General features: G+C 38.9%; 1 protein-coding gene across 1 annotated transcript in view; it reads left to right on the top strand.

Annotated features, from left to right (window-relative positions):
• Positions 1-9,803, top strand: part of NETO1 (neuropilin and tolloid like 1) — a 73,956-nt gene that overhangs the window by 37,342 nt on the left and 26,811 nt on the right. The window lies entirely within an intron of this gene.

Genomic DNA, 9,803 nt, shown 5'->3' with positions numbered 1-9,803 from the left:
TGCTAAAAATGTAGGTATCCTTTTAGTTTTATTTTTCACTGTCGTTTGGTATCTTTGATTAATAATAACTACTAAAAATCAAGAAGTACAAGGGTTAGATTTTCTTACTGCATGGCAACCAAAAGCTCATGTTATTTAAGGCAAAAAAAAAAAAAAAAGATTGATAGCTCTGTGTGCAAGATAACCAGTCATCTCAAGGCTCAAGTGGGCGAGGAGGCATCCTAGCTCGCTCACACTGCCCTTTACTTGGCTCGTTCTTCAGTGGTCGTTGCTCAGAGACAGTATGTCCCTACTTTGTAGGCTTCTCTGTTGGGTAGTTCATCGTATGAGAACTGACTGCCCTTGTAGCAAATGAAAGAGAGAGAAACAGAGAAGGAGAGCAAGATGGAAGTCACTTTCTGTAAGAGATCTCAGAGGTGACTGCCCAGCACCATCGCTGGGAGTGAGTCACTGTTTGTTGGCAGTGAGTCACCAGCTCATACTCCAGGGAGAGCGATCACACAAGGGCACAGTTACTAGGCAGTGGGACAGTGAGGGCCAACGTAGAGGCTTCTTATTACGGGCTATTTCGATCCTTGTATGTAGGTTTGTGAACAGCGACGACCTTTTGGTGTTTGTATCAACTTTTGTTGAGTTAAAAAAAAAATCTAAAATTTAGTGTGGTAAAGTGGTAACAATGCATATTTCTCACGTTTTTGTTGGCTGATGAGTTGGTTCTCCTGCTTCCTGCATTGATGAACACAGGAGTGGTCCAACACCATGGCTCCCATGGCGGGCAGTTATTGTTGGCCACAAACCTTTTATGTCAATTTAGCTCAAAAATTATATGTGAAACACTGGAAGAAGGTAGGACCAAGGCAAAGAGACTGGTTGGGATTCGATGCCCTAAGGATGAAGGCTGGAACAAGAAAACCATAGTGGACTGGAGAGGGAGGTTGGTTCTGAGAGATTTTACATGATAATTGAAAGCTCTTCGTTATCTTTTTTGATTAAAGGAAAGCGTGAAGAAGTCAAATCAATACTGTCTTTGAAGTTTTCAGCTCAGCTAATCAGGAGAAGGCTAAGGATTGATACAAATGAAAAGTCTAAGGGGAAAAAATTGATCGATGGGATCCTATCGGTTATGCTCTCTGGCTAAACACAAGGGGCGTAATTCTCTCTTTCTCCCCTAAAAATTACGGTATTGACTTATAATGCTTTAGTCCATTACTTTGGGGAAACCCTGGATTATTTTCAGACTTCTTAATGAAATAACTGTAGATGCTCTCATATTTGAATGATAGAAAGTTGAGCAGAGGAAGTCCAGATTTAGCAAGTGTCTCAACAAACAGCTGGCTTAAGAGCACATGGATCGCTCTGTGTTTTCACAGTGCAGCACCATTTCTGCAATTACACAAATGTTTTTAAATGCCAGTGGAAAGAAATGTCAGCATAGCTCCACTGAAAATTCTAAGGCACATTTTAATGAACGTTTCCGCGTTGTGTTTGATAGAGGCTGAAAATGTGCTTGATTCTCACAAGCCTTAGAAGATGATCGATTTGAGGTCCAAGTGGCCTCTGACAGTCTAGCTCTGTTTAGAGCTCACCCAGTCCACCAAGATGGAGTTCCACTTCTGAGAAATAATTCTTTTTCAGAGGTAGAGCGGTCTTTTTCAACATGAGGTTCAAAAGTAGGTCCCTGACTCTGATCACTTGGATTCTCAAGTGGAATTCTCAGCACTCAGACACCTTCTGATTCGCTGCCATATTGGGGAGATGAGCACCAGGGGATCCAAAGGGGTGTGACAAGTGCAGAGGGAGCGATTCTGAGATTTCATTGTAAACATTGATTCCCCTGTTTTTAAAATGAGCCAAGGTCACTCGCTAGAGGAAAACACAAGTACGTGATGATCCTTTTAGTTCTCGGATAGCTGCATCCCTCTAGAAGACCTGAAGTGGCCAGTCGTGACATTAGACACAATGCTTTTTAAAATGGCTTCATACATACATATTTAGGTATGCTCAATTTTACCATTGTCTAAAATGTGGGTATAATTTCGGAGCTGGTCTATATTGGATCTTATATATGTTGTTATGAATTAAGGGAAAAGTGGATATTTGGACATTCGCCAGTGTCTGGCACTATTTGGGTGTTGGTAAACATGCAGCAGGAACTATGTTAGACTTTCCTGCAGGAATTTTCCAGCTGATCTCAGGCATTTGGGGAAGCGAGATGGACCCCGCGGTAACCCCGAAGTCAAATGCCTCGTTGTGGAAATGAGTGGAGTACACAGAATAGACAGTGAGGCTATAACAGTGGGATTTGACTTTGTAAAGAATGGTTTTCAAGCAATGGGAATATTTTAGGCATTCTTCAATTCACTTATCACCCAGGAACTAAAATTCTGAATTGTGTTTGGATGGGATAACTTATATTTCCATAGCGCCTAGATCTATATTGTATCTGTTATCTAGTCTTCTGCTTCGTATCAAAACCAGTCGATATTTTCATCCTCATCTTTCAGAGAGGAGGAGATCGATGCCGTAGAAGGTAGAATTCTGTCGGTCATTTCAGTTTCATAATGCAGGCTCGACATCAATAAATCTTTCTGGGGAATTCTTTACAAAATTAATTTCTGACCTACTTTTTGGTGGTATATTTTCGTTTGGCTTTTAAATTCATTTTGTTAACGTAATATCATTATGTAAGGTTTTCGTTTGTTTTTTTTTGTGTGTGTGTGTGTTTTGTTTTTCCTTGACTAGTATATCATTTTGTGCCCTTTTAATATCAGTCTTTCCAAATCATTACTCACCCCACATGGCTTTTATTAAAAAAAGCGTGTGGCTTAATTTTGTGGATTTGAAGAACAGAAGGATGGCTGGAGCTCAAAGATTCTAACCTTGGTGACAAGAGATAAGAGTGGTGACTTAAAAGCAGAGACACGCTGACTTTTAAAGACAGAGTGTGGTACCTTCGGCCCTTTCTCTACACTGGAGATGCGCTCGATTCTCACAGTCCTTAGAAGATGATCGATTTAATGAATCCTAGTCACATAATTCCACGGGCCGCTCCGGGATCGATCCAGAGGTGCCCCATGTGTTCTTCCACCCCAGTCAAATGCCAAGGGGCAGCACTTGGCATTTCACAGTCGCTTTTCTCCCCCAGTCCCACGTGCACTGCTGGGCCTGGAATCCACACTCTAGCGTGCTTGCCAGCGGCAGCAACGGCGAACACTCCCCACGCTTCCAGTCAGAGGCCATTGCGCTCTCTTTCGAAGGGGCCCGGCTCATCAGAGTCCCTGGACGCACAAAAGATCTTGCCTTGAAGCTGCGTTTGCGTGGCCCGTATACTTTACTGTGTCCACGGTGTGTTCATCGAGCTATAACTTACAAGCCTTCCATGATGCTTGCATTTATATTTTTTAATACAATTGAGAAAACAAATTTTTCTTACAATACACTTTGTTATTATTATTTTTTTCAATTTTAAGTGACATAATTTATTTCGCATACAGAGACGTAAGTGGGGTGAAAGAGGCTGACGTGAGGATGATGTTAAGTGCCACTGCGTGTGCGCACACACTCACACACACTTTCAGGTCTTGGCACGTCGGTTCCTTCGTGCTACTCCTCTGTAGCCATGGGCCACACTTGCTAGGCCGGGTCCCAAAGCGATGCGGTTAGATGCACCCAGGCTGTCATGTCGGCCTCATGGTAAGTCACGTTCTGCTCAAAACCTCCAGTCCAGCCCTTTACTGCTGCCCCGTATTAGCTCTAAACTCTTCCGTGGTCAATAATTCTGCCCTTCTCCTAATTACGAAGTAGCACTTTTTGAGCACATCAATAAACATGAATGGATATTGGGAAAAGAGCAAATGCAAAGTGATAGAGAGAGAGAGGAGGGCATTGGAGGTGGTTTATTTACTAACAACGTTGGCACCACAGTCGTGCCAGTGAGAAACGCTCTATTAAACCAGTTCTAGTGAAAACAACAGTTCAAAAGAGAGACTCCTTTATTTCAGGTTTCATGTGACTTAGGATGAACTTACTGGGTGAGTGAATGAAGGAATTCTGAGAGAACTTGGGAGGAGGGTGTGGTTTGCTAATAATCAAGAACTCTTGTTTTCTCTTGAACAGAAAAAAAATGTTCTACGATAGCTCATTCAAATATGCAAACGCCAAACGCAAGTTTTGGGCGGTCTAGTTGGTTCTTTCCATGTCTTTATCATTCTTTTGGTCTTCTGATGACTTATTCTTCCCTCCTTTCCTCAAGATTTTTTCCTTATTCTGTAGGGTAACCGTACATATTCTCCAGAGAACTATTGCCTTGAGACTACTGATCAAAAACAAACATTATAAAAGCCTGCCTAATGTGAACATAAGCGAAGTCCAGCTTCTGTGCATTCATTTTAAGAAAGAGTTTGTCTTCTTAAGTTATTTAACAATATTAATACGAGCATCACGAGGAAACGTCATATATTACAGTTAAAAAACAAGGAAGCAGAAAATCGTTATAAGCTATGTAAATCGCGATATTTTAAAGGACAAACTTCTCTCATGAAATTCCTGTGAGTTTTGATCTCTAAAATCCATATATGAGTAAGTTTTATGTTCAACTGGAAAAAAGAAAGCATGATATTTCACTCTGTGCTGACATTAAGACAGTTGGGAGGCAAACTCAGTGCGAAGCTAGGATCGTCAGCCCGGTACTTAGAGATAACAGAAAGGTTTAAAATACTGTGGTATGATTTTATGCTAGAGTGATGTTGCTTCTGGACAAGAGTGAATTAAATCAGATTATTAAAATATGGCAACGCAAGCTATTTTAGCACTGTGCTGTCAAGATCTTTTTGCAGTTAATTTTAAAATAGCATCTTTGATTCAGTTCACTGATTTCAAAAACCAGAAACACAGTGGTTTTCAATCTCGAGTAGGAAACAAAGGGTCAGCAGCGTGATGGGCTGCAGAGAGGTAAAGAAGGGGATAGGAAGGTGGCCATTGAGGTGGGCTGTTATTTTCGATGCAAGGGTTGATTTAATAAAGATATGCCCACAGATATTATGGGGCTTTCAAAGTAAGTAGAGATAAGCCGTGAAGACATTAGGAACTCATGACATAACGTGAGGTGTGAGAGATTGTGCAAATTTGAGGAAAATATTAAGTATCTTTCTCTAAGGCTAGCTAGCCTGTCTGGTAGTTGAGCTCTGCATTAAACATATCAAAGGATCAAAGTCGATATCTATAATCAGAGGGTTTTGTAAATATAGTTACATGGCCAAGTCCAACAATTCCGTTTTCCCTTAAACTGTTGTTAGGCGTATCTCTGTGTTCTGTGTATAATGGCATATTTGAGCTATAAAAGCCTCAACCAACAACATCCTCATTTTAGGTAAAAACAAACAAACAAACAACAACAACAACAAAAACTAAGTTTCACAAATATTTAGTGATTTGTTCAAAGTTATAGAGATAGCTATCAATCTATTTTGGTTATAGGTCCAAACAAGTTGCATTTTTCTAAAGTTGTTGAACTCCCAATTTGTCCATTTGTAAAATGAAGATGACTCTGATTTGATTCACTCATAGTCTAATCAGATAAACAACAATTTACTGAAAGTATATCTGCGGTTTGTGCAGTATAGCTAGCATTGCAGAAATTTCTCTGGAATATGAAATAAATGCACTGCAGAAGTTAATTAACTGTAACTAGAGTTTTGTTGGGAAAAGGCATTTATACATGGAATGAAGATGGTTGGTTAGAGCAGAAATTCTGAAATAGTTGGATTTCAATACCCTTGTCTTTTAAAAAGTACTGAAGACCTCCAACGGCTCAGGTTTATGTAGCTATGTTATTCAGTATTTATCATATTATACATCTAAACTAACAATATCTTAAATAGCTGTTTATTAATACAGAAAAAAATCACGCTAATAAACCAATCATTTTAACATGAAAAGCATATTTTAAAGACATCAATTAATATTAAAATATTAATAAATATTAAAATAACTGGAGAATTACATTGTTTCCTATTTTTGTAAATCTATTTAACGTCTGTCTTATTAGAAGACAGCTAGACTCTCGTATCCGTTTCTGCATTGAATCTGCTGCGCTGTGTTCTTACAGGGGAAGTACATGAAGAAATTTCAGCCTCTCAGAGATGAAGAGTTGGAAAAGGGGAAAGTCTTTTTGTAGTTTTTTCAGTTGGATGTCACCCCAAGCCTCAAAAAATAAGTTTCCTGCAGGTTATTTGCAGTGAGGAATGTGAAGCTATATCAATGATTTTTTTTTTTTTTAACACCTACAGCACGTGGTCTTCCTAGGTGGGCTCCCATCCAAGTACTAACCAGGCCCGACCTTGCTTAGCTTCTGCGACGAGATTGGGCATGTTCAGGGTGGTGTGGCCGTAGACTCAATGAATTTTTATATTATGTTATGTTAACATCTATCAGTGTATTCATGTCAACAATCACACTTAGAAATTCTTAAATATTGAGAAGCTGTCAAATACACAGTGATGGCTACATTTTCCTTTGCTTAATGCTTGAATTTTATCGTTTGCAGCCAATATTGTCAGTCGTTTTCCTTAAAGTCAACAAATTCACTATGCTTATCCTGGTGAAAAGTCAACAGATTCACTATATTTATCCTGAAGATAAGGCATTTACCCAAAATTTTAAATTAAAAAAAAAAAAGAGAGAGAGGTTTTTAGTGCTATATCAAGGAGACTTTTCAGTCAAATCTTTTTTTTTCCTTTTTCACCCCACAAGTGCATTGTGATAAATGATATGATGAATACTAATAGCTAAGGTTTGGTGCCATTGTCTTGAGTCATTAAAGCTTCAGCAGCTTATTCACCATTGCGTTTGCACCGTCAATGCAAATGTCAACACAGACGTCCCAGCATAAGTCATAAGAGTCAAAAGTTGTGCAGTAATCTGAACGTTTCATCGCTGCTTGCCCTTGTTGCCAAGCATCCACGTGAAGGAAGATCTTCGATGGCCGATCCATGCTGAAACCGGATGAGTTCAAGCAAAATAAGCTAGTTCAACCACATCTGTGCACCTGCCTACTCGTCAGACAGAAGCCAAGTTCTGCAGATAAGAAGTTAACTCTGTCTTTGGTTAACCTAAAACTTGAAATCAGAGAGTGACTGTAGGTTGGGAAGCAGCAGTGTCCTGACTTTTCATCCGCTAGCCATTCACCATGGCAGCTGTGCACCATTTTATCCGTTTCTCAGATTCTGCGTGTGTGCTCGTCCAGACAACGCCATACCATAACTTACTCTGAAAGAAGACTCAGTGACTTTACCATTTTTAGTTTGAGAGGCATGACAGTTTTTAGCTTTTATTTATTTTCGTTTTGTTTCACAATATTATTTTTTTAATTTTTTTCAAAAATTTCCTAAAGAAAAAATAACTTATAATAATCGTTTTATATAATTATGGAATGCGTTATGATCTACTTACACTGTTATTATATTAACATTTATTATTTCATTATAAAAGAAATGAAAAATATTTACATATATTTTTTATATTTAAAGATGCACTGCAAACTTTTAAAAGGAAAATTAAAAGGCTTGTTTCTTAACCCAACTCTACTGTTTAACATCTAAAGATGCTGTAAAGAAATGGGCATAGTAGAGTTCTCTGACTCATGGAAATGAAGAAATCTACTCGAAAAAAACATGGCAAAACTCTAAGAAACAAAAGTGTAATAAAATCTATTCTTCCCTGGGCTTTGTGGATTTCAAAATTTAACTTATTATGTGTTATACAACAGAACATTTTTGGATGGTATATATCACACTAGTTCAGCTGCAGCATCATTTTGAAATCAATCGTTAAAGAAAAAGAACTAAATTTTTCAAACGTAAGTATGATGAGCTCTTTAAAATTCAAAAATTACTTGTTATAGCTTTCCAACTAGAAGTGAATTAGCTGCTGCAGCATCTTAACGGGTGAGTTATCATACTGGCTGGAGAGGCGCACACAATAGCTGAGAGGTTTTTTGGCTTTTAAAGAGCTAATTATATCTACATTTAAAATATTCAATACTTTTCAAACAATTATTTGTCTCAAAATAATGTTGCCATAAAACTGTCACAATAAAATTACTAGAAAATATTTTTTCTTCCTAAATCACGATAAGGCAAATTATTAACATCTATAAAGCTGAAGGAATGATGGCTTTTGTCATATTTTTCATCTCCCATGTACAGCTTTCTCATTTTATTTGGAGTAGATCTCTCCTTTCCATAAGTAAAGGGCGTCTTTGAAATAGGTTTCACTTTTTTCTCCAACTTCAGACATGGACAGTGTAATGGTTGGTGGTAAAGAAAGTGAGCCTTTTAGTCTAGCAGAAGTGTAAGGTCAATAAAAAGGTAAACAGATAGCAAAATAATAGTCAGCTGTAATATAAGAAACCATAAAGGGAGAAAAGAAAGTGGAAGATGATGCCGCTGGAGAGAGAGCCATCCAGGAGGGCCTTTCTGAGAATGCAATGCTTGAGCCAAGGACGGAAGGATGAGAATGATCCAGCTATGCAGAGACCTGGGGGAAAGACGCGGCAGACGGAGTAAAGTGTTTCGGTTCAAAGTGCTGAGGCTGGGAGCAAGCTGGAGGGCTGTGGGAGGAGACAGAGTCAACGATTTTTGAGTGGAGAGAGCAGAGGGATGAGAAGCATGGGGTGGGCTGGGAGCAAGGACACGGGATGTCACGGTCCATTCAAGACAGGTATGGTTTGATTCTCAGGGCAATCAATGGAAAGCCAAGTGAGTACTATGATTAGATTTATATTTTTAGAACTCTATTCAGGTTGCTTAGGGGAGAGTAGATTTAAGATCTAGTGTAAGACCGACTCGCTAACTCAGCCTCATTGTGCTGCATACTAATTTGTTATTGCCCTCGATCAAGCTGGGGCAGAAAATCGATCTTAATGCTCATAAATTCAGTGTAGGCTGTTTTTAAAAATCATTGTTATTTATTTTTGTTTGTTTTTGCAGGTCATATGGGCCATCTGTTATGGTGATGGCAATATTACTGGTGGCTAATTCAAATGGAATTGCAGAAACTTTTTTTTTTCCTAAAAAAAAAAAAAATTAACTGTCAGTGCTCCCACCATTAATAGAAAGATAAAAATAAATTTTTAACTCCCAGAACTGGAATTTCTCTCAACATTGTCTGGCATGAGTTATAAAAATGACAAATGTTAGCCTTCGACTAGAAAACAGTCTAGTGGCTATGTTGTCTCGAGAATCGGGAACAGCCGTGCAAGGCTGAAATTTTCTAATCAAAAAGGAGCTAGGAAGTCGAAATAATGACTATTATTAAGCATTATGCAAAATAGTAAAACAAGGATATAATGAATAATAAAGAATCCAGATAACCAAGGTGGGCAAGCGAGATGTCAAAATAAGGGAGAAAATGGCTGGAACTATTCAATATCAACAGAACTGCCTCCTGGTGACAACCAGTCCGACTAACTCTGCACAAAACATGGCTCTTTTCTTCTATACAGCAGGTATTACACATTTCTAACTCCATAAGACTTTAAATTGATAACTAGTGCCATCGTAGTAAAATGGAACTAAATTTCACAGTCATCTTTTAAATTGGACACCGTGCGTCTCCAAGATAAATCACAGCCTTCGGAGCCTTCACCCATAAATAAAAGAAAATGCGATTCAGAGAAACTGAGACGGTGAGGACGTGAATTGTTTCAAAAGGAAAAAGCTGAGGAGTCCAACTCAGACGGTGAACGTGGTGCCCCGGTGACGTGGCCACCAGGGACCCAGTTCTCCGGGTGTCCGCGCTGCTCA

This window comes from Pteropus alecto, unplaced genomic scaffold, assembly GCF_000325575.1.
Source record: "Pteropus alecto unplaced genomic scaffold, ASM32557v1 scaffold14, whole genome shotgun sequence".
Classification (NCBI taxonomy): Eukaryota; Metazoa; Chordata; class Mammalia; order Chiroptera; family Pteropodidae; genus Pteropus; species Pteropus alecto.
Note: the sequence above shows the minus strand (reverse complement) of the source record. Positions and strands in the feature narration are given on the sequence as shown.